Source organism: Mastomys coucha, unplaced genomic scaffold, assembly GCF_008632895.1.
Source record: "Mastomys coucha isolate ucsf_1 unplaced genomic scaffold, UCSF_Mcou_1 pScaffold21, whole genome shotgun sequence".
Taxonomy (NCBI): domain Eukaryota; kingdom Metazoa; phylum Chordata; class Mammalia; order Rodentia; family Muridae; genus Mastomys; species Mastomys coucha.
In genome coordinates, this window is record NW_022196904.1 from 47,900,118 (window position 1) to 47,922,083 (window position 21,966).

Sequence of the window (21,966 nt, forward strand, 5' to 3'; positions counted from 1 at the left end):
ATATATATATATATATATATAACTACATGTGTTATAGGAGGTTTGTTTCTTTAATTTTTAAATAAATAATTAATAGTACAATTTCCTCATGGCTTTTTACCCACCAATATTTCTATTTTAATTTCTTCTCTCTTCTGTAATTGCCTCTCTCCCCAGTCTGTGAAGAACTCCTCCTTTTCTAGTTCCCCTGAGAGATCACTTGTATCCTGATGATTCCCTTTTCCCACCATGAAGAGACACTGCTCTTCCATTTTGGCGATCAGATCACTTGTGCCCTCTCGCCACTGCTCATTACTCCCTAACCCAGCAATGGCCGCATATTACTTTCCAGGCTATGTGTTCACATCTGAATATTTGAAGCTAGAAGCCTCCAATGAGAGAGAAAACGTAACATCTGTCTTTCTGAGTCTGGGTTACCTCACTCAATATGATCTTTTTCTAGTTACATCTGTTCACCTGAAATGTTTATAATTTCATTTCTCCTTTCAAATGAATAGTATTGCATAGTGTATAAGTACCATCTTTTCATTATGAATTAATTGGTTGTGAGACATTTAGGCTGTTTTTATTTCATAGCTATTGTGAATAGAGACGCAATGAATTTGACCGAGCAAACATCTTTGGGGTAGGAAATCAAGTTCTTTGGACATATGACAAAGAGTGGTATAGCTGGGTCATATGGAAGATTTTTGAGAATTATCCACACTGATTTCCACAGGGCTGAATGAGTTAACAACAGTATTTCAGGTATCAGGTTTAGTTCTTTGATTTATTTGAAGTTATTTTTTGTGCAAGGTGATAGATACACATCTAATTTCATTCATTCATACAGGTCTGATTACATTCTTCTGCATCCAATTTTTCCAGCACCTCTTTTCCCATTTGTTGAAGATGCTTTTTTATCCCATGGGTATGTTTTTGATGTCTTTGTCAAGTATTAAATGACTGCAGTTATGTATTCTTATGAGTCTTCAATTTTGTTCCAGTTGGTCTACATGTTTGTTTTCATGTCAATACCATATTGATTATATTACTCAGGCTCTGTAATGTACCTTAAGACTTAGACTTGTAATCCATAAAGCATTGTTGGTTTTGCTCAGATTGTTTTGGAAATCTGAGATCTTTTGTGAATCCACATGAATTATAGGATATTTATTTCTATTTCTGCAAAGATTGAAATTAGAATTTTGATTGTGATTTCACTGAATCTGTAAATAGCTCCGTGAAATGCTTATTTTTACAATGTTACTTCTACCAATCTATAAGCATCGGAAGCCTTTCCAATTTCTATTGTCTTTCTTTAGAGCTTTAAAGTTTTCATTGTAGAGGTGCTTCACTTCCTTGACTAGATTTATCCCTAGATATTTTATTTTCTTTGAGACCATTGTGAATGGAAATGTGTCAATGACACCCTTTTCTGTATGTTTATTGTTGAGTACAAAAAGCTATCGATTTGTTGATTCTCAAGTTGATTCTTAATTCTGTTATCCTGTTGAATTTGTCATTTCTAGAGTTTGGGAGAGTTACTTCTGTTTCTACTTCTGTAAATAGTTTAAGAAGAACTGACTTTAGATCTTCTTTGAGTATCTGGTAGAGTTCTGCTGGGAATTCATCTGGTTGGGGATTTCTTTTTAAGCTGGAAGGCTTTTCAGAGCTATTTCAATTTTCTCATTTGTTATGGGACTGTTTAGGTTTTTGACTTCTTGATTTAATTTTGGTAGTTCAGGTGAATTTAGAAATTCATGTTTTCAAGCTTCATGAAGCACCAGTTTTTAAAATATTCCCTTATAATATTCAGAACTTGTGTAGGTTGTAATGATTCCCTTTTTATCTCTGATTCTGTCAATTTGAGTCCTTTCTTTATTTCTTCTGATAATTAGGGCCAAGAGTCTGTCCAGGCTATTTCTTGGTCAGGAAACTATATTGTTATATTGTAACAAATACTTCCATGCAAAGACAGCCTCCAGCTTTTTCTGTTTTATGAATGGCAAACACTACTTATATTGTATCAATTCCACTAAAAGGGATTTGCTAGTCAAAGAAATCCAATGTATTTTTTATTCTTTTAATGTTTTAAATGTTTATACAAAAATTTTGATCATGTTCTTCCTTATCCATCCAATTTATTATTTATAAAAAACAAAAAAAAATCAAAAACAAAACAAAACAAAAAAACCTGAAACCCCTACACCAAACCAAACCAGAAAAAAAAAAAAGACACAAAAAATCATGAAGTCTGTTGGCAAACCACTCTGGATCAGGAGGCCTAAACTGAAATATGTTGGATATATCTATCATACCCCTTCCTATAAGACTCTGGGATCTCTGAGTATAGGAGCCAGAGGTGGTTACAAGGAAACAAGGGTTTTCAGATACAACTGTGCTGATGCACATACGAACTCATAGAGACTATGCCAGCACACACAAGACCTGGACAAACTTGTGATGGTCCATGATTCACCAAAGAATGATACCCTGGACTCAAATAGTTTGTAAATGCAAAGAGTGTTTTATTCTGCAAAAGTCCAGCATCCTGAGACCTCCTATTACAAGATGCAGATGCCTAAGTCATCTTGCAGGCCCAATTTAAAGCACATTAGAAAAATTCTGGGGAGGGGCAGGTGACCTCTGCTGTTGGCTTTATCTCTAGGGACATTCCAGGACCATTGCTGGGGAAGTCTGGAAACTGTTGCTGAGGAAGTCTAGAAACTGCTGCTGACCCATTGTCCTTGCCTCAGGCCAGATAGCCAGGCAACTTCTGAGGCTTGGCCTTGCCTGGCCTTGCCCAATTCTTGGAAACAAAGATTTATGCCTAGTTTCCTGAATTTGAAAATTTTCATGGTATCAGTCTATCACAAGTTTAAACCAGCAGAAACAAAAAAAAAAAAAAAAAAAAAAAAAACAAAAACAAAAACAACAACAACAACAACAAAAAAAAACAAAAATAAAAATCCAACACTGGAGGAAGATAAGGGATCACAAAGTCTCAGTGCTAATCAAGAAGCTATTTTCTATTGATACTTGCTGGGAGAGGAAAATTCATTTTCTTAATTATTTACTCCCAAGATATTTTTCTTAGCAAGATAAAACAAACAAATAAATAGGAAAAGAAACACAAAAATATCAAACAAAACAGTTCTCTCATCACTGAGAAGATTAAAAGTTTCAGATTCTCTGGAGAAAATGAGAAAAAGTTAGGAGCTCCCGAAGAGCAGTTCTGTGTCAATAGCTGAGGCCTTTAGAGGACTTTACTAATCACTTCTGGTCACTCCAAATTCCAAAGACTGTACAGGTTCCAAGAAAAATAGCAAGCAGCATGTATATTAATGGACCACACTTGCTTAGTACTATCGTTTTGAATGGAGAGGGTAGGGTGTAAAACAAGGGCTTCTGGGAAATGAGCCAAGCACCCTACTATAGACATGGCTTTGAGTTTGGGGAGGAGGTAGGGTGAAGCAGACACTGGTGTTCCAGACACTCTGAATCTCTATACAATGAGTTAGTTATGCAGAGACACATGTATAGTTACAGGACAGCAGATCATTTATCAAAGGATAGATGCAGGTGGGTTAAATGTGGCCTGAGGTCTGGTTTCAGCAAAGCAAAATAGTAGGGGCTTATGTCACCTTTCATGGATCACATACTGTCTCCACTTCTCACAAGCTCAGATCATACCAAGCATGCTCCCTTGATTCAATAAACTCAGGTAAACTAAGGGCTTCCCAGCTCTCCATTGTGGCTACCTTTAATGTGTTAAAGGCAATTATCCCCACCTGTTCTCAAATCTGCCTGGCTGTAGTTGAACTTCCAAGTTCTTGCTTATTAAACAGGAAACTCTGTATACTGACACTGTGGCTCATACCTTTCATCTCAGCACATGGGAGGCCAAGGTAGACGGACTTTTCTGAATTGGAGGACAGCCTGGTCAACAGAGCAAGTTCCAGGACAGTCAAGGCTGTTACACAGAAAAAAAAAGTTTTGTTCTGTAACCCACACTGGCTTTGAACTTGATTGTACTCTCCTCCTGGCTCAGTGCCCAAATACCAAGTGCTGAGACCTTAAAGCAATGTTGTAATGGATGTGGCTAACTTTTATGCATATATATATTGTACAGATATTCCTAGTTGCTTTAATTTTCTAGATTTACATTTTGTTTGCAAGAGATATTTTCACTTTCTGAAAGACACATCTTCTTATAGCATGTTTACTTTTCAAAGTCCATAATTTAAGATGGGGAAAGTGGCTCAACCCTGTTAATCTCAGCACTTGGGAGGCTGAGGTGTAAGAAATATTAAATATGAATATTTTCTGTCAAATACTATAACAATTCTGTTTAGGACAAGGAATTAAATTCTTTCCAATCCCCAAATTTTAAGACTTTTATGCGAATGAATTGTACAAATGAGACCACTCTGGTCTACAAAATGAGACCTTGCTTCAAAAATAAAGCAAATGAGTTCATAGCCTCTCAATTACGTTTTTTTAAAAAGATTTATTTATTTATCTTATGTATATGATCACACTGTAGCTGTACTGATGGTTATGAGCCATTATGTGGTTGCTGGGAATTTGAATTCAGGACCTCTGCTCACTCTGGCTTAAAGATGTTTTTATTATTATATCTAAGTAGCTGTCTTCAGACGCACCAGAAGAGGGCATCAGACCTCATTACGGATGGTTGTGAGCCACCATGTGGTTGCTGGGACTTGAATTCATGACCTTCAGAAGAGCAGTTGGTGCTTTTACCTGCTGCACCATCTCTCCAGCCTGCCTCTCAATCATGTATTATGTATGCATTTGGATGCTACAAAAGTTAACTCATTATTTCTGTACTCTGGATTGTAAATTGAATTTTACTTAGTTGCCAAACACATTCTTACATAATTCTTTCTTGTATGAAAGACAGTCAGAATATTTTGGCTTTGTTCTAATGAGAAAGTTGCTGTAGACACACATTCATAGACCCTGGGTGTTAGATTTCTGTAGGTGGCCTCAGGGAAAGAGGGAAAGCATGGAAAGGCTTCTCTGACCTTAGGCAGACTCAGTTTATGGAAGAGCATATAGCAAAAGCGCAGAATCTCAGATCTCTCACCCACATGGATAGATGAACTATATGTTCCACATCCCACGGGCAGATGAGAGAATGTCCAGCCACATGTGGGTGAGTATAAATCTTTATCTCTATAATAAAGGCCAAAGAACTTAGGCTTAGGTTGTATGACATCTGTGTTTTTATTTCCAAGAACTTGCCTAAGTTGTTTCTAGTGTCAACTTGTATTATCTCAATCAACACACTGGTTACCAAGCCTCTGAACATCCATTGCATTTGATGGTTGATGATTATTTCACTGTTCTGATGGGTTATAGTCTTTCATGGGCATTCTACTTGTGCCCCATTCATAGCCAGTTGTCTTTACACTGCTTACAGTCACGCATCCTGTTCAGAGAAATGTCTTGCATTTCCTGTATTGTAACTAGCATTTGGGAATTTTTGCTATTGGGTTTTGACAGTCTTCCATCCAAATGCGAATCACCAAGACATCTGTATTTTTAAACACTTTCCTCTACTCTGCAGCCTGTCTCTTATCCCTTGGTAGACTAATCTTCCAACCTTCCCATTAAGTGTTGTGCCATTTTAGGGTCATGTTCAGAAAGTCACTGTGTCCAAATGGTTCCTTGCTAAGTTTTCTAAGGGTTCATAATCACTACCTATGAAAGTGCCACATCGGAATGTAAAATATCTCACACAGGCTCATGTGTTGCCAGCTCATGAGCTTCTAAGCAATGACTGGATCAAAGCCTCTACCTTCACAAACACATGAACTCACTGGGGGCTTCAAAATGTGAATTTGCTAAGTTTTCTATTTCCAATGACTTTGAAAGTATATGTAATTTGTACTGGTTGGGTAGAGTGCTCTGTAAAAGATCAGTTATATCACTGTTTGGCTGTGTTTCCTCCTTGACCTGGGCATTTCTGCAAGGAAATCACAGGTGGTTGTAGGATGTCTCTTTCTGCTTTAAATTTTATTATTCTTGTGTTGAATGCCTATGGCTAGGTGTGCACACACATAGGATTACTACTGTGTATGCATGAGGACACCTTGCTATCATTGTATCTCTATCATCTTTATCATTGTAAATTCTCTCTCCTCTGAGATAGACATAGTATGACAGCAATCCTGGCTTGGTTTTGGTTGGTATATGTATAATATTATACATCACATTGATTAAATCAATTTGTGTCTTCATATTTAAAGTTAGCAGCCTGGGCCTGGGCATGTAGATCCATAGAAGATGTGTCAATCATATGAGAAACTCTGGATGAAAACCCCAGCACTTTGATAAATGAATGTATGCTGACATTCACACATTCTTAAATATGTAAAGTTAGCTTGCTGCATGATTAGGATTATTGTTATGAATGTATTCTATTCTTTATATTAGGCCATTTATATGTAATATAAGCATTGATATGTCTAAATATAATTCAACCTAATTTTTAATATGTGTGTAGACTTTTTAGTAATTGTTATATATACATATGTATATAACATATACGTATATATGTAAACACTGACTTTTCACCTTTTGTTTAGAATAACAATTTTATCTGTTCAAATGGGATACAGACCTTTTGTCATTCCATTTACTCTAATTATTTGTAGCATATAAACCTTACATACTTTGCATTTTATATGAGCCCACTTAATCTAGTTCTTATTTAATTTTGGGAAACATGTTTTCTTTCACTACGTTATTTATTTCCCAGTTCCCCTACACCCTGGTTACCCCTAACACTGTGTTGTTGTCCCAGTACCAGTTACATCCCATTTCCTGTTCTCTCAGGTTGTCACCTCTATTGTGGTCCTCCAGCCTATTCAGTTAGTCTTTGCCCATTTACATTTCTTTTGTCTCTTCCAAAAAATACTCTTTTCCCCCAATGGTGCTGGGGGTTGAGCACAGGATTTGCATAATCAATGCACCTGTTCAGATGCTGAGCTACAGTCCCAGTTGAAAGTTTTGTAGAAGGGGTTCATTTGATTGGCTTACTTTTGTTTTGTGGTTGTGGTGTTTGAACCCAGGACCATAAGTATGCAGGAGGATTACTCCACATCTTCAACCTTAATATGCTTTCTTAAAGCAGTTGCATAGTTCATGACTAACAATTCATTACATTGTTTTTGTTTTTTTATACCTTTTCCATGCTACTAATATTTTGATTCTTTGGTGTTTATTTTTCATGCTTCACTTTCCTATTCCATCTCTTCTAGTAATTTTACCTCAGGGAGAAAATGTTGACTGTTTCTTCTCATTTCTTGGGTATTTAGTAGTTTTGGAAGCCAAGGACCTGGCCAAAGGTGGTGTCCTTCCCCACCACACATAGATGACTCATCATCACTCATGGCTTCAGTTAGGCCATTTATTCTAACAGTCATCTTTGATCATCTTGATAGTATTCCGGGATAAATTATACAATTCCTTGTATATATAGCAATTAATGTATGCCATCATAGGATGTCATCAAGCATCCCCGATATGTTCTGTCTTTAAAGGCAGTAAATTCTGTTGCTTATTTTTCCTACACATCTGTATGTTGGCTTTTTCACAGCTCACATTTCAATTAAAATGTTTCATTTATGATGCATTTCTGAAGTTTTATTTAACATAATAAGGAACCTTCTGTTATCTTGTTTTGTTTCATTTTTATCACTAGTCTTACCCAATCGGGAAGCATTTCTTTGTTCCCTTACACTTCTGTAGAACTTAGCCATGGGTTCAGTGTCCTCTTAGCTATTGTTCGTTCAGCAACCCTAGCTTGAGCTAACCTAGTGCTATATTGATGCAAGTTGGCAGACATACATAGTTCCTTTAAATGGTTTTTCTCAGATTTTCCAAAAACCAGTAGGAATACTTCAGCAAGTAGATGCAAAGAGATTCATATCTGGTAGAGGAGTTTTGGGCCTTAAAATGTAAAGCCTTACATCATGTCCCTCTTGGTATTTTTTACAGGAATGCAGTCAAAGAGCATGGAAAACTTTATGCCATTTATGAAACCAGGTAAGCCTAAGAGACCTCATTTCATTGTTAAAAGCTTTAATTTTTTTATTGATGTTACAAGTGTTGCTTGTTACTGTTAGAGCATTGATGGTTGCTTCCTCCCTCCCTTTCTTCTTCCTTCCTCCTCATCTTTCTCTTTCTTCTTTCCTTCTTTCCTTCCATTCTCCCTGCCTTCCTTCCTTACCTTTTCTTTCTACATATTCAGATTCTTAGCATTAGATATTCCTGGTATACATAATGATCTATGATTAAACACAACTTTTATTAACAACTTATCAACAGTATAACTCATTACTTAACATATTTTTGAGTACCATTTATCATACAAGAATCTGTGATTGCTTATAGATAATTTTATTTACTCATCCAAATGTTTCCTTAGAACAACTTCTTAATAAGTTTGTACAAAAATCTGCAGTCTTAATTATGATATCCAAGTTCCCTTGTATAAATCACTTCCATAGCCACCTCATAAAATGGGGAATATTAGAGGTACCTCTGAAGCTTTACTCAGTTCTACCATAGACACTGTTCTTTTCTGGTGTATATTAATTTATTTATTTGTTTGGTGCTGGTGACAGAAGTACTCTTCCATTCATCTTCTTCCAATATTACTTCTTATTGCTAGTTATTAAAACCATAGTCTCCACTAAAGTTTACTCTTTATGTTGTATATTTTATGCACTTTGACAAATGAATATTGACATTATAGTTACAGAAACCATAGAAATATCCTACAGAGAAGTTTCTCTGGTCTATCCACCACTGTCCTCAGCTTCCTTCATCTCTTCCTTCTTACTTCACATTTACATTTCCATCATTTTACCTCTTCCAGGTACTCAAATGCCTTCACTACACTTTTATATTATACAGCTTTTTCACCCTGAATACTTTCAGTTTTGAATATGAATTTTAGGTTGTCCATGCTTTTTTTTTTTTATCTTGTAGGGTTGTTTGTTTGTTTGTTTGTTTGTTTGTTTTAGATTGATTTTGGAGACAGGGTCTTATTACATATTAGGCTGAACTGAGACTCAGGATACATCCACCTGCTTCAGCCTCCCAAGCAGTGGGATCACAGGTGTGTACTACCACCATGCTCATTTTTCACCTCTTTTTTTTTGAGTTGATAGTTCATTCTTTTTTCCATCTGAATAGTCCCCCATTGGGTGGCTATATAAGGATTTGTTTATGCCTACAGGCTGGAGTAAGTGATCTGTGCTGAAGTTTTGACAATTACAGATGAAACTACTACTATAAATATTCTTGGACAGACATTATGTTGAGATAATTTTTGAATTCAAGTGAATGCTATAAATCATAGTAGTTGGATTTAACATTTGGGGTGTTTAGTTTATTTTAAAGTGTAGAATGGTTACACCAGTGTGACTTTGAATCATCCATAAGAGGGAACCTCTATAGATTTCCATTCCAGGAGGCCAGTGAAGCTCTTCCTGTGTAGACCATTTCATGGTAAGAATATGGAAACTTGTGACTGACCCTTTTGTGTAGGTCTTCATATTCTAGGCATACGAAGACTCATTATTGTTTTAACTGGGCTTATTTGTTTTCGTGCTCTTAAGCTTTCGGTAGCAGTCCTTTATCAGACACATTTTTATAAAGACATACCCTAATCTGTGTGTGTGTGTGTGTGTGTGTGTGTGTGTGTGTGTGTGTGTGTGCGTGTATTTTAAATATAGTAACTATTCACAGGGCAAAATGTTTAATTTTAATGAAATTAACTCAATAGAGAAATTATTTCTTTCATGATTATGCTCTTTGTGTACATTCTAAAATGTCAGCATAAAGTCCAATGTCATATATATTTTTCTAAGTAATATATCTTGGATTTGTGCATTTTGTTATATGTTTAGATCTACAATCCATTTTACATTATTTTTTTATGGCTTTTTGAGACAGGGTTTCTCTGTGTAGCCCGGCTGTCCTGGAACTCACTCTGTAGATCAGGCTGGCCTCCATTTTACGATAATTTTAGAAAGAGTAAGACCTCTGTTTTAGATACTAATTGCTTAAGCATCTTTTTTAATTTTTATTTTTTTTATTTTTTAGTTTTCAAGACAGCATATCTCTGTGTAGCCCTGGCTGTTCTGAAACTCACTGTATAGACCAGGCTGGCTTCGAACTCAGAAATCCACCTGCCTCTGCCTCCCAAGTGCTGGGGTTAAAGGAGTGTGCCACTCCCGCCCAACGCTTAAACATCTTTTGTTGAAAATGTTTCATTCCTGAATTACCTTTGCTCCCCTCTAAAGATGTATTGACTACTATTTCATGTACATTTGTATTCTCCTAGGTGGGAGCTCCTATTTTCTTCCTCTTTACTCTTCCTGCAAAAATCACAGTGTTTTGAAAAACTCTGAGAATTTCATATAAGAATAAACAACACTTATATACTTTCCTTTCCTCGTGTTTTCCCCTCCTGCTTCTACCATGATTCTCATGCCCTATTTAAAGTCATAACCTCGTCTATTTTTATTTACATAAACATATAAAGTCAGAGAAAACAGAAAACAATGTATTGTGTCCAATTAGTGTTGCTCATATGTACATGTGTTTAGGGCTTACCAATTGGTGTTGAATAACATATCTCTTGATCCACCCTCTCTCCACAACCTGTAGCTCTTCAACTTGGGGTGAAGTCTTGTTGACATTTTCTATTATACATGCTGGCAGATCAACTGCTATTGTCATTATGAGTGTCTTACTTAGACCACCATATTGCTGAGTGTCCTGGGTGTAGCATACATGTTTTACAGCAGGAACCATGGATCTTTGGCTCATCTATCTTTCCATCTGTTGTGGTATGAATAGTTGTGTACCCCATAGACTCATGGGTTTGAATTCTTGGCCCATAGAGAGTGGCTGATAGGGAGGTATAGTCTTGTTGGAGTTGGTATGGTCTTGTTGGAGGCAGTGTGTCACTGTGTGGAGTGACATTTGAGGTCTCCTGTGCTCAAGTTATGTACAGTGTGGCACACAATCCTTTTCTGCTGCCTGTGGATCAAGATGTAGAATTTTCAGCTTCTCCAGTATCATGTCTGCTTGCATGCTTCTTACCATGGTAATAATGAACTAAACTTCTGAAACTGTAAACCAAATCCAATTAAATGGTTTTTAAATAAGAATTGCTGTGGTCATGGAGTCTCTTCACAGCAATGGAAATTCTAACACTCCATCAGATCTTCTGCCATTTTCCCAAACCCTTAAGTATAGAAGTTGTAATGGTAGACATACCCTTTGATGCTGGATATCCCACAGTCACTTATTTTCTGCATTTTGGCCATTTATGGGTATCTGTTGTAGCTCACCAACCATGGTCTGCAAAAATAAGGTTATTTAATGGGGAATGAGACCTATATTTATTTATAACCCCTCCAGGATCAGATTGTTGGTTAGATTTAGTTAGCTGTGAGTTCTATCCTATTAAGTGGGCCTTCAATCCAATCAGACTGTTGTTGATTATCTGAAAATAAAAGTTCTACTATTGCATCATTAGGGAGATATTGCCTTGCTCGTTGTTTTGGTTCATGGTCTTTACAGATAGATAGGGCATTTGATTGCTTTTTCCTCTTGGTAATTTGCATAACAACTCCCCATAACTTTCCACAAAATGAAAGCTATCCCCCAGGGAGGAGGCTTTCAGGTCAATAACACTTTCATTCCACCAATCCCGGGACCCAAGTATGTGATATCTTCAGTAATGGAGTCTTAGTTTCCAGGTCTGAGAGGCAACCACAATAGCCTATATTATTTTGAAGGGTTCTCTTGGATTTCCCTGACCAATAAGCTGAAAGAAGATGCCTGTTGCCTAGAGTCTTTGCTGTGGTTATATTATTACCCTGCATAGAATAACTCCATTTAATACATATGTGCGTGTGTATATATATGTATGTATACATATATATGTGTGTATATATATGCATTTTAAGTGGGATTATAAAATGATGCTTTCCTTTGGCCTTTTCTAGCATCTTTTGTGTTATTTATCTTCTCTCTTCCTCTGTATTACACTCTTCTCCCCTTCTCCAGGTCAGTTCCCTACCCCACTCCCAGCTTTCCTTCCTTCTTCCTTCAAAGCAACCATGTCCTATTCTCAGGAGCTCCTTCCTTAGCACTTTCATGGTTTCTTTCTATTTCCTTTTGTCCAGCCATTATTCCTGGATATGTATTTAATTTTATGGATCGGAAGCTAGGCTACTCAAATAAGAAAGAACCTGTAGCATTTGTCTTTCTGTGTTTGGATAACATCAGTATACTAATTTCCAGTTCTACACATTTGCCTTGGGATTTCATTTATCTTTACAGCTGAATGAAATATCACTGTGTAAATGTACCACACTTTCATCCATTTACTAACTGGAGGACATCTGCATTGATGCCAACCCTGGGTATTGCAAATAGAATAGCAATGAACATGGCTGAGCAAATACCTGTGTAGTATAATATGGAGTTCTCTGAGTACGAGTGGTATAGCTGGGTCACATGGTAGTTCTACCTTTAGCTTTTTGAGAATTCTTCACACTGATTTCCATAGTGGCTGCACCATAGTAAGGGAGGGTTCCCATTTTCTTGCATCCACAGCAGCACTGCTGTGAGTTGATTTCTTGATCTTAACCATTCTGACTGAGATAAGATGTATTCTCAAACTCTTTTAATTTACATTTCCCTAATTGTGAAGAATAATGAACTTTTTAAGATATTTCTTTATTTTCTGGGCACAGAATTTATTATTTGAATTATTCATTTAAGATATTTCTTAACAATTTTTTATTTCTTACTTTTAGGATTTCTGTTCCTAGCACCTGTTCAGATCTGTAGCTCACTCTTTGGACTGTCATTTGTTTTCTTGGCTCTTTTCCATTTCTTTGTATATTCTGGATGGCAATCCTCTACTGGATAGTTGGAATAGAAGCTCTCCCACTTTGTGAACTTGTTCACTCAACTGATTGTTTCCTTTCCTGAGGTATCATTTATCAGTTGTTTGCCTTAATCCCTGAATAAATCGAGTCCTATTCAGAAAGTCCTTTCCTGTGTCCCTGTCTTCTAGGATGATGCTTAGATTTTCATCCAGCAGTTCCTATGTCACATTGCAGTATTTGATACATCCAGTGGTGATTTTGTTTAGGGTGATAATTTTGCTCCTTTCCACATGAACACACAAGTTGTCATGCACCATTTGTTAAAGATGTTGTTATTCCTCCAGTGTATTTTTTTGAGTTCTTTGTCAAATATCAGATAACTATGCACTTATGTTTGGGTCTTCAATTTTGTTCTATTTATCCACCAGTGCATTTTGTTGAGTAGCATGCAGTTTTTATTATTATAGCTCTGAATTATAGCTTGAAGTCAGTTATAATAATCTCCAGCACTGTTAATTTTTTTCTCTCAGGACTTAATGGGCTAATCAGTGTCTTTTGTGTTTTTATGTGAATTTCAGAATTATATTTTGTATTTCTGTGAATAATATTAAGAGAATTTTGGTTGGAAATGCGTTAGAGTTGTAAATAGATTTGGGTAATTTTCACATGATTATTTGTACATGACTGTAAGCATGTACACCTTCTAGTGTCTTTCTCAATTTCTTCCACGTTCCACCTTCTACCTTCTAGTTTCTTTCTCAATTTTTTCTTCAGAGACTTAAAGTTTTCACTGTAGAAGTTTCTGTTTGTTGTGAATCCTTCTGAGTCTGGATTTTTTTTTTTAAAAGAAGGCTTCCCCCAGTCTCCAGTTTCAATCTTTTTGTTTATTTTGGGTCTATTTAAGTTGTTGACTTTTCTTGGGGTAATTTTAGTGGCCTACCACTTCTTTAAGCTTTTTCAACTTACAGAATTATGGAAGTATTCCCTAATGATTTTCTGAATCCCTTTGGTGTGTCTTTTGCGATATTTTCTGATATTATTATTGTAGGTCTCCTCATTCTCTTTTGTTTCTAAGCACTTAGCATGTAGCTGAATAGGAGTTCATCTTGCTGTTGGCATAAACAGTGTCCTGTACTTTTTCTGCTTCATCTCTTTCCAAATCTTCACCCTTCCAGGATCAACACTGAAAGCCCAGTGTGCCCACAGAGATGTCTCCTACTCATATGATACCAACTCTTACCTCTCCAGAGCAGTGAGCGTCCTGGTAGCTTTTGTTACTTAGCTTTAGACCCTTTACTTCCTACTGTGTGCTCAGTTTTTCTGTTCTGTGGTCCATGCACCTTAGGAACTTGTAAATGAAATGCGGTCAAACTTGTGAATTCACTTTTGTATGCTGCTCCATTTCTTAGGACCCTGCCTTCTCAGAGACTGACTATTTGGCAGTCTGGTCCTCAGTTTGTAGCTAATCAGTGCGGATACAAATGCACACCTCAGATTTGTTAAGCTCAGCAGTTGTGGAATTTACTATGTTTTCATACCAATTCTCAGAGCAAGCCTGGGCATAAAGCTTTGCTGGTGATCCTTCCTGCTCTAACCTGGGGTAGAACCTGCTCTCAGTAACAGCAACTGGTTAAAGTCCCATATCCCTACATTAGACACTTGAATACACGGACTGGCTGCTTAAATTTTCTCCATACAAAACATAGACCTAGATCTTGAATAAGAGCAAGCCTACATGGAAGGTCACATCCATCACAGTGAGACTGTTCTTTTCCCAGAACTTTAGCCCTAAATCCTGACTGCTTTCACACTTCACTGTACCCCCAATACTATATATAATTGTTTTCAGCAAGAAGACTGCTCTCCACGCCCCAGCTCATCAGGCATAGCTGATATGCTGTGATCTCACATATGATCGAAAACTTAAAACATTATTCTCTGGATACTAAAAGTATTTTTTTTTCTGAATGATTTATGTGTATGGACACTAAAATATCATTTTATTGATTTGAAATTTAGATCGCTGTTGTTCAATTAGTTCCAATTCAATAGGGATGATGGATTCTCTAAAAACTCATAGGTTGTTTAGTATGTACTCTTTTTAATGAAAAGGATCTCCTACTGTTTCGTTTTTAAATTTGTTTCTTTTTTATCTTCATTTTTATTTTATTTTTAGAGAGGGGTTATTCTGTAGCTCTGGCTGGCCTGGAACTCACTACGCAGCTCAGGCCTATCTTGGAACTCATGGCAATCCTTTTGCTTCAGCCTCTGAAGCACAGGAAGTCCAGGTATGAGACGCTATAGTGGCTGTCATTGTTTCAGATCTGTGATTGTTAATGAGAAATTGAAGGACAAGGGCAGCTCTTGCCCAGCAGATGCTCACCTTGGGAGTTGCCTTGAGCATAGGATGCATGCACCAAGAGGAAGGTCTGGCCTGATCTGCACTGTTGACTTACACCTGCAGACTTGCAATGATCTTGATTCTAGCCCAAGGCCGAGCTGCATTGTTTGAAGATCCTGGTGTGCAGCTTGCCCTGAGCTCAGTTTCCCTCTTAGGCACCAACAATGATGTCAGCTTTCGTACATGTGCTGAAGCGTCTGAGTGGCAGGTGTCAATATTCATTTTTATCAGGAGTCCCCCCCCCCCAAATGCTACACTTAACTTTCCTGCTGCTTTTATCTGGGTTGCCTTTATTTGGCAGGTGGGAGCTCAGAATGTGTGCAGCAGTGGCCTGAACTGGAGGATCTATAGCACATTGTGGAGACTGTCGGAGCCCATTTGCCATCAGGAGGCACTCTTATGTTCAGTACAGGGAACAGAAATGAAGGAAAGTATAACTTGATGGCAAAGTTATAGTTGGTATACCAAGTATTTCTGACTGTGCATGCTAAAAATAACTAAAATCAACCCATGTACAGTCTTTTCTTTGTACCACACATTCATACAGATGGGATTTAATTTTTAAGATCAGAGGAAGTTCCAATTCCCTCTCCGCAGCACTACTGGGCTGAATTCTGTTGGAAAGAACAACCCCAAAGAAAGAAAAAGAGTGATTCCCAACAGTGCCACCAGCAGAAGAGACATCAACAGTGGCAAGAAGGAAGAAGTAACAACTGCTCAGGAGACTCCTGGCATGTGCGGGAGTTCTTGGGGACAAGTTGATCTAGCATCCCTGAGAGGAGCTTAACTAAGCAGAGTGGTTAATGAACAGCTTTGAAGTGAAGTGGGTTATTTAGAAATGAGTGTTTCCAGTAAGCAGAGAAGACAGAGCCTGCCCTGTACTGGATTTCTTTGCCTTTGAAACCTCAAGTAGGACAGTGTGTCTCAAATCTGCAGACTTGCATATCAGTTGTACAGAACCTTAAGGGCACAAGTGGGACTGGTCTATCTACTGGGATGTCATTCAATCTAATTATACTTACAGCAGAAATAAAGCTCACAGAAGTCTATCTGTCAGTGGTTGTGCTAAATTGGTCAAAATCTAATATTGGCTCTTGCTGCTAATGTTAACTTGAAAGAAAAATAAAGCCATGTAGGATATTTACAAGCCCCTACAATGCATCCCCATAGCAACTTCATATTAATGATGCACCATCCTGGGCTTCTTGTGTCATCTAAGTCCAGCAGCAATAGTGCCAATCCTTACATCATGAAGGGTCACAATAGTTATATTCCTGTAGCCCACATAAACAGAATACAATACATTTTCTACTGTGGAAGGAAATAGGACCAAAGTCTCTTGTCACTACCCATTTGGGCAAGAAACCTAGCAAAGCCCTCTGTCACCTAACTCTCTGCACCGTAAAAAGGAGAGTATTTGGTAGTTCTGACTTAGCTTCATTATTGGTACTTGGTGATTAATGCCCACCTGCTGCAGTTTGAGCTCTTCAAGACTAGGTAAGAAAGCCCATGGTCATGCCCAAGCTGGATACTGGAGTCTTGAGACTGCTTTGTGCTTCATTCATAACTATGTCTGATACATCATGGTCTACTCACAGAAAGTGCTCCTTCTAGGAGGAGACTGTGCTCCCCACACCCCACTGCACAGTATGTATGTCTATTATTTTTAGATTAGAAAAAGAATCATGATTTTGACAATTATTGCATCTTTTTTCCTCACTTCTTGCTCAACTGTAAATTTTATGTTAGAAGTTTTGAAATAAGAGTTCTCTGTAATCTACATGTTTGAGGTATGTCAAGAATGTCTCAAAAACACAGTGCTTGGGAGTTCTACCTTGGGCTTTTCATGACATCAGATCTGTGTCTTCTCAGAAAGGAATGCTTGGTAGAAACACAGAGAAGCTGGGGCTCTATTGAACAGTCTGGCAGCTATCCCTCCACTAAGAGCTTTGATAGGCACATAACTGTGATACCTGGAAGTCAACCAAACGATCCATGAGGCCACTGGACCTAAGGCCACTTTCAGATAAAAGGAAGAGCAGCTGCATAATAGGGTGAAGTCAAATGACAGGAACGTGAGATACAAGGGATTGGGATTATCAAAGTCTGTTCCAGTGCCCTTGATGAAAATGCTTAAGAGCTTCTAAAGGAAAAGAAGCTTAGGACCAGGTAGCCTAGTGGGGAGAGATGAAGAAAGCAACAGCATTAAGGGCTTGAAAGACAGGGAAGGGATGTAGAAGGGATGTAGAGCTTATCAAACCCTGGGGTCAAGAGTTTCAGAATGCCCACAGATAGACGAGAAGCTTCAGAAACATGACTTGGGCTGTGTCTAAACTTCAGTCTGCATTTATGTTAAATAAAACTCTGTATGGGCATGTAGCAGAAAACTTGAAGTAAGTGTAAAGAGCAGAGTTAATAAGGGAAAAGAGTACCTCAGCTATCACACAGGACCAGGAAGCATTGGCATTTGTAAAATTACTAGTAGAGACAACAGGAAACTGTGCAGTAGTCAGTAGAGTCTAGAAAAAGGATGTCATAGGAGCTAAATAAACCCTGGAAGAAAATCCTCTACCTCTTTGAGAAAAAAAATTCAAAACAATATTCCAAGGGACCAAACATGGCCACTATACTATGGCTACACACACACACACACACACACACACACAGGTGCACACAGACATTTAAAAATGTAAATAATAGACATAAGCAAATTATAAAGTTGACATAATGAATTTTATATAATATTGAATATTTACCATATAATTATTAAATTATACATTTGCATATAATAAATTATAACATTGGTATTTCTTCTCAAAATGAATGTAAATTCAATTCTATAGATTTACCATGGATCACAAGGATCTCATCTTGTGATTTAGAGGTAGGAAAACTGATATAAGGAATCACAGAATTAAGAAAAGACATCTGAAGAGGCAGAAACAACAGGCCTTTCTACCATGCTTCAGGTACTGTCTCAGAGTTGAGATGGATCAAACTTCATGAGCTGAGTGACTGGGTTTGGTATTCTAAGAGCAAAGTGTCAGGGATACAGGGATACAGGACGAAAGTGTCAGGGATATATTGAGGGCCATATTTGTTTCCAGACAGGGCACCTTGAACTTTGATGTCTGTTGATGTGACAGCTGGCTGCAGATGGGGAACAGCAATATTGCAGTGTCGTCTCACAGCCACACAGAATTAGCACTAGGTAAGTTAAGTATGTAACAAGGAAAAATATGCTATAAACCCTTAATGCAACAGGAAGAGGAATAGATCTTGATGGTAGTCATGGCAGAAGATGAGTTCATACAACTAGAGACACAATGACTCACATTGAAAGAAAAAAGACTGAGAAATTTGACTGTCCTAAAAATCACTTCTGGACAAAACTGTAAAACTAGAAAATCTTCACAACTTTAGTGGAATGAATCAGTGAACACATAAAGATGCCTGCATATACATGTATACAAGTGTACACAATCTCCTTTTGGGCTAAAATATGCAAAATCATTTGAACATTGACCACTAAATTAAAAGAATCCTAGGCACTTGTAAGCACATTAAAGATATCACATTTAAAGTAGATAAAGTAAGACTGAATAGTTATATGTTGCTAGTTTATAAAAGTAATAATTATGATGCCTTTAATCCCACCACTTGGGAGGCAGAGGAAGGCAGATTTCTGAGGTCGAGAGCAGCCTGGTGTACAGAGTGAGTTCCAGGACAGCCAGGGCTATACAGAGAAACCCTGTCTTGGAAAAAAAAAAGTAATAATTATGATAATGGCAAACAAAGAAATGAGGTAGAGACAGGAGAAGACAAGGCTGACACTAGTGAGAGAAACTCCTTTAATAGTGGGTCACAGCAGGTAGTGACACACAATGGAGGGCAGGTCATGGATGCTTCGGAATAGAATTCACAGATAGTAGCAAGTTTAAAAATGTATGCAGTCAGCTCTTCTATTCTTAGTCTAATTTTCACTCTGTAAGATGCACATTTCAGGTACTTATTTTGGCAGTATTTAAAAGTGAAAATTAGAAATAAATATAACAAAACTCTCAATTCAAAGTTTGACTGTATAAGAAAATGAATAAATTAAGAAGGAAATGTATAAATTTACAGAATGATAGGTGACTAGGGGGTGGGTGATGGCTCACTTAGTTAAGGGCTTGCTTTGAGAGATAAGAAAATGTTCATACAATCCATGTAAAAAACCAGTCTGTTCCTGAGGGCCACTGGGAGGCAGAGACAAGCAGGTTCTTGGAGAGATAACCAGCAGTCTAATGTTCTTCATGTCTAAAACACATAAAACAAAATAAGAAAAAATGTAAAAAGATGGACAAAATCTGAGGAATAATTCCTGAGGCTTTCATTTGACCTCCACATGCATGCATAAGTGCACCTTCACATGCAAAGTACATATACACATGAAAATAAATGGGGTCTGAATGCCACATGCAAGCATGTGTACTAACAGATGCACAAACATACATATTCAAGTAAACAAATAAGGTCTGGACCTCTGCATGCATGTGTGCATATATGCACTAGGATATTCATGAACATATATATACACATAAAACAAATAGGGTCTGACCTAAATGCACACACACATATATTTGAACTAGCACATGTACAAACATATATATACATACAAAAGTAAATAAATAGGCTCTAAACTTCCACATGTATGTGTGCATATGTGCACTAACACTTGCATGGCCATCACATAGACAAACTGGATAAATATGGTCTGAGCTCCACACACTCTCCTTTTCTCATTTATTATATATATTTTTGTTTTTCTAATGTATTGGTTTGAATATTTCACAAATATCATCATTTGTTATTGTTTAATAAGCTGATTCAAGGCAACAACTTTTATGTAAATAAGGATATTTTGAGTGGCAATTTTGTAGGTTTGTTCTTTCTTTCTTCCTTCTCTTTCTTTCTTTCTTTCTTTCTTTCTTTCTTTCTTTCTTTCTTTCTCTCTTTCTTCTTTCTTAGTTTGGTTGTTTTAGTTTGCATCTGTCTTAGTGATGAAGAATTAATTTGGTGTTTTTTGTGAATACTGTTCTGTGTGCACCAGTCATTGCAAATTGTTTTCTGTGTTTGAAATTTGTATAAATGTTTCTTTCTGCACATAAGTGTCTATGACTTGTATGAATATAAAACCCCTGTTTATACTGCATGTATGGTTCTACTTAAGGATAACACTTAAAGATGGTATTTAATATATTCTTACTTATTCTGAGATAATGTCTACTAATAATTTTGTTAACTTTGAAACTCACCTTCTATTCCTGTTTATCATTATCCTTTACAGTATATCATCTTCTTAGAATTACCAGGAAAATAAATCAAGAATCAGAACATACAAGAAACTGCTGAATACTGTTAATTTCTAAGGTGTCTGTTTATTTTTAGACAATTGTTGATCTTAGAAATAAAGAACATACCAGACAGTGGTGGTGCACGCCTTTAATACCAGCCCTTGGGAGGCAGAAGCAGGTGGATTTCTGAGTTCAAGGCAAGCCTGGTCTACAGAGTGAGTTCCAGGACAGTCAGAACTATACAGAAAAACCCTGTCTCGAATCTTCCTACCATAAAAAACAAATAAGGAACACAATTATCCAAGTTTTATGAAATAATTAAGATAACTAACAGACTAAGAACTCATATAATGATCACATAAATATTGATATATGTACATTTTTGGTTAAACAAAATTCATAATATGAAAGCCTGAATGGTCATGATTAACTTCCTCAGACAAGCAGAATAACAGAGCATGGATATGAATATTTAAGTTTCTGGGTTTCAGAGAAAAACCTGAGATTTTGAGAGGTCTAGAACCAGTCTTGGTACTCAGTACTGCTCACCTCCTGACACTTCTGTGCTAATAAAGCCACTACTAGCCCATCACACAGTGCGGAGGAATGCTGTGTGGAGAAAGATGATTGAAGTGCTGGACACACAAGACCCACTTGATAAATGCTAACACTTAATCTCATAAATAATTTTAAATGGCTAGGACAAATATTTACTTGTCTGTGAAAGGTTTTTACAAATCACTAAAAAGTAATATATATGTATCACAGAAGCTTGAGCAAATAAATAGCCAATAACAAATGAAATAAAAGTCAAATACAAGCTCTTGCTCTCTTGCTTCTTGCTTGCCCTTGCTCTCTCCTTCCCATTTCCTTCCCCCTCTCTCCACATGCTCATGGCCAGTCTCTACTTCTCTACTCTCTCTCTCTTCCTCTCCCTCTCTCTCTGCCTTTCTCTGCCTCTACTACCCTCTTAACTCCCCTCCCTATGCCCTTGAATAAACTATTTTATACTAGAAAAAAGTCAAATATGAGGAGATATCAATGTTATAAAATAAGTATGTGATAATAAATAAATGAAAAGCAAGTTAAAATTATGATTGGTAGAATGTGGTGGTACATGCCTACCTGCAATTTCAAGACTTAGGCAATAGAAGCTACAGGTTATATATTTAAAGCCAGCTTTGGACTAACAGTGAAACTCTGCTTCAACAAAGTAAAAATAAAATAAAACAAATAAAATTACAAGCTAATCCTATTGCAGTATGTACTCATTAAAAGGGGTCACCTTTTTCATGCC

General features: G+C 37.1%; 1 long non-coding RNA gene across 1 annotated transcript in view; it reads left to right on the forward strand.

Annotated features, from left to right (window-relative positions):
• Positions 1-16,379, forward strand: part of LOC116100539 — a 28,055-nt gene extending 11,676 nt beyond the window's left edge. Inside the window, exons 2-3 of the long non-coding RNA XR_004122617.1 lie at positions 8,011-8,058; positions 15,635-16,379. This is a non-coding gene — a long non-coding RNA (uncharacterized LOC116100539). The remainder of the gene's footprint in view (positions 1-8,010; positions 8,059-15,634) is intronic.
• Positions 16,380-21,966: the final 5,587 nt, after the last annotated feature.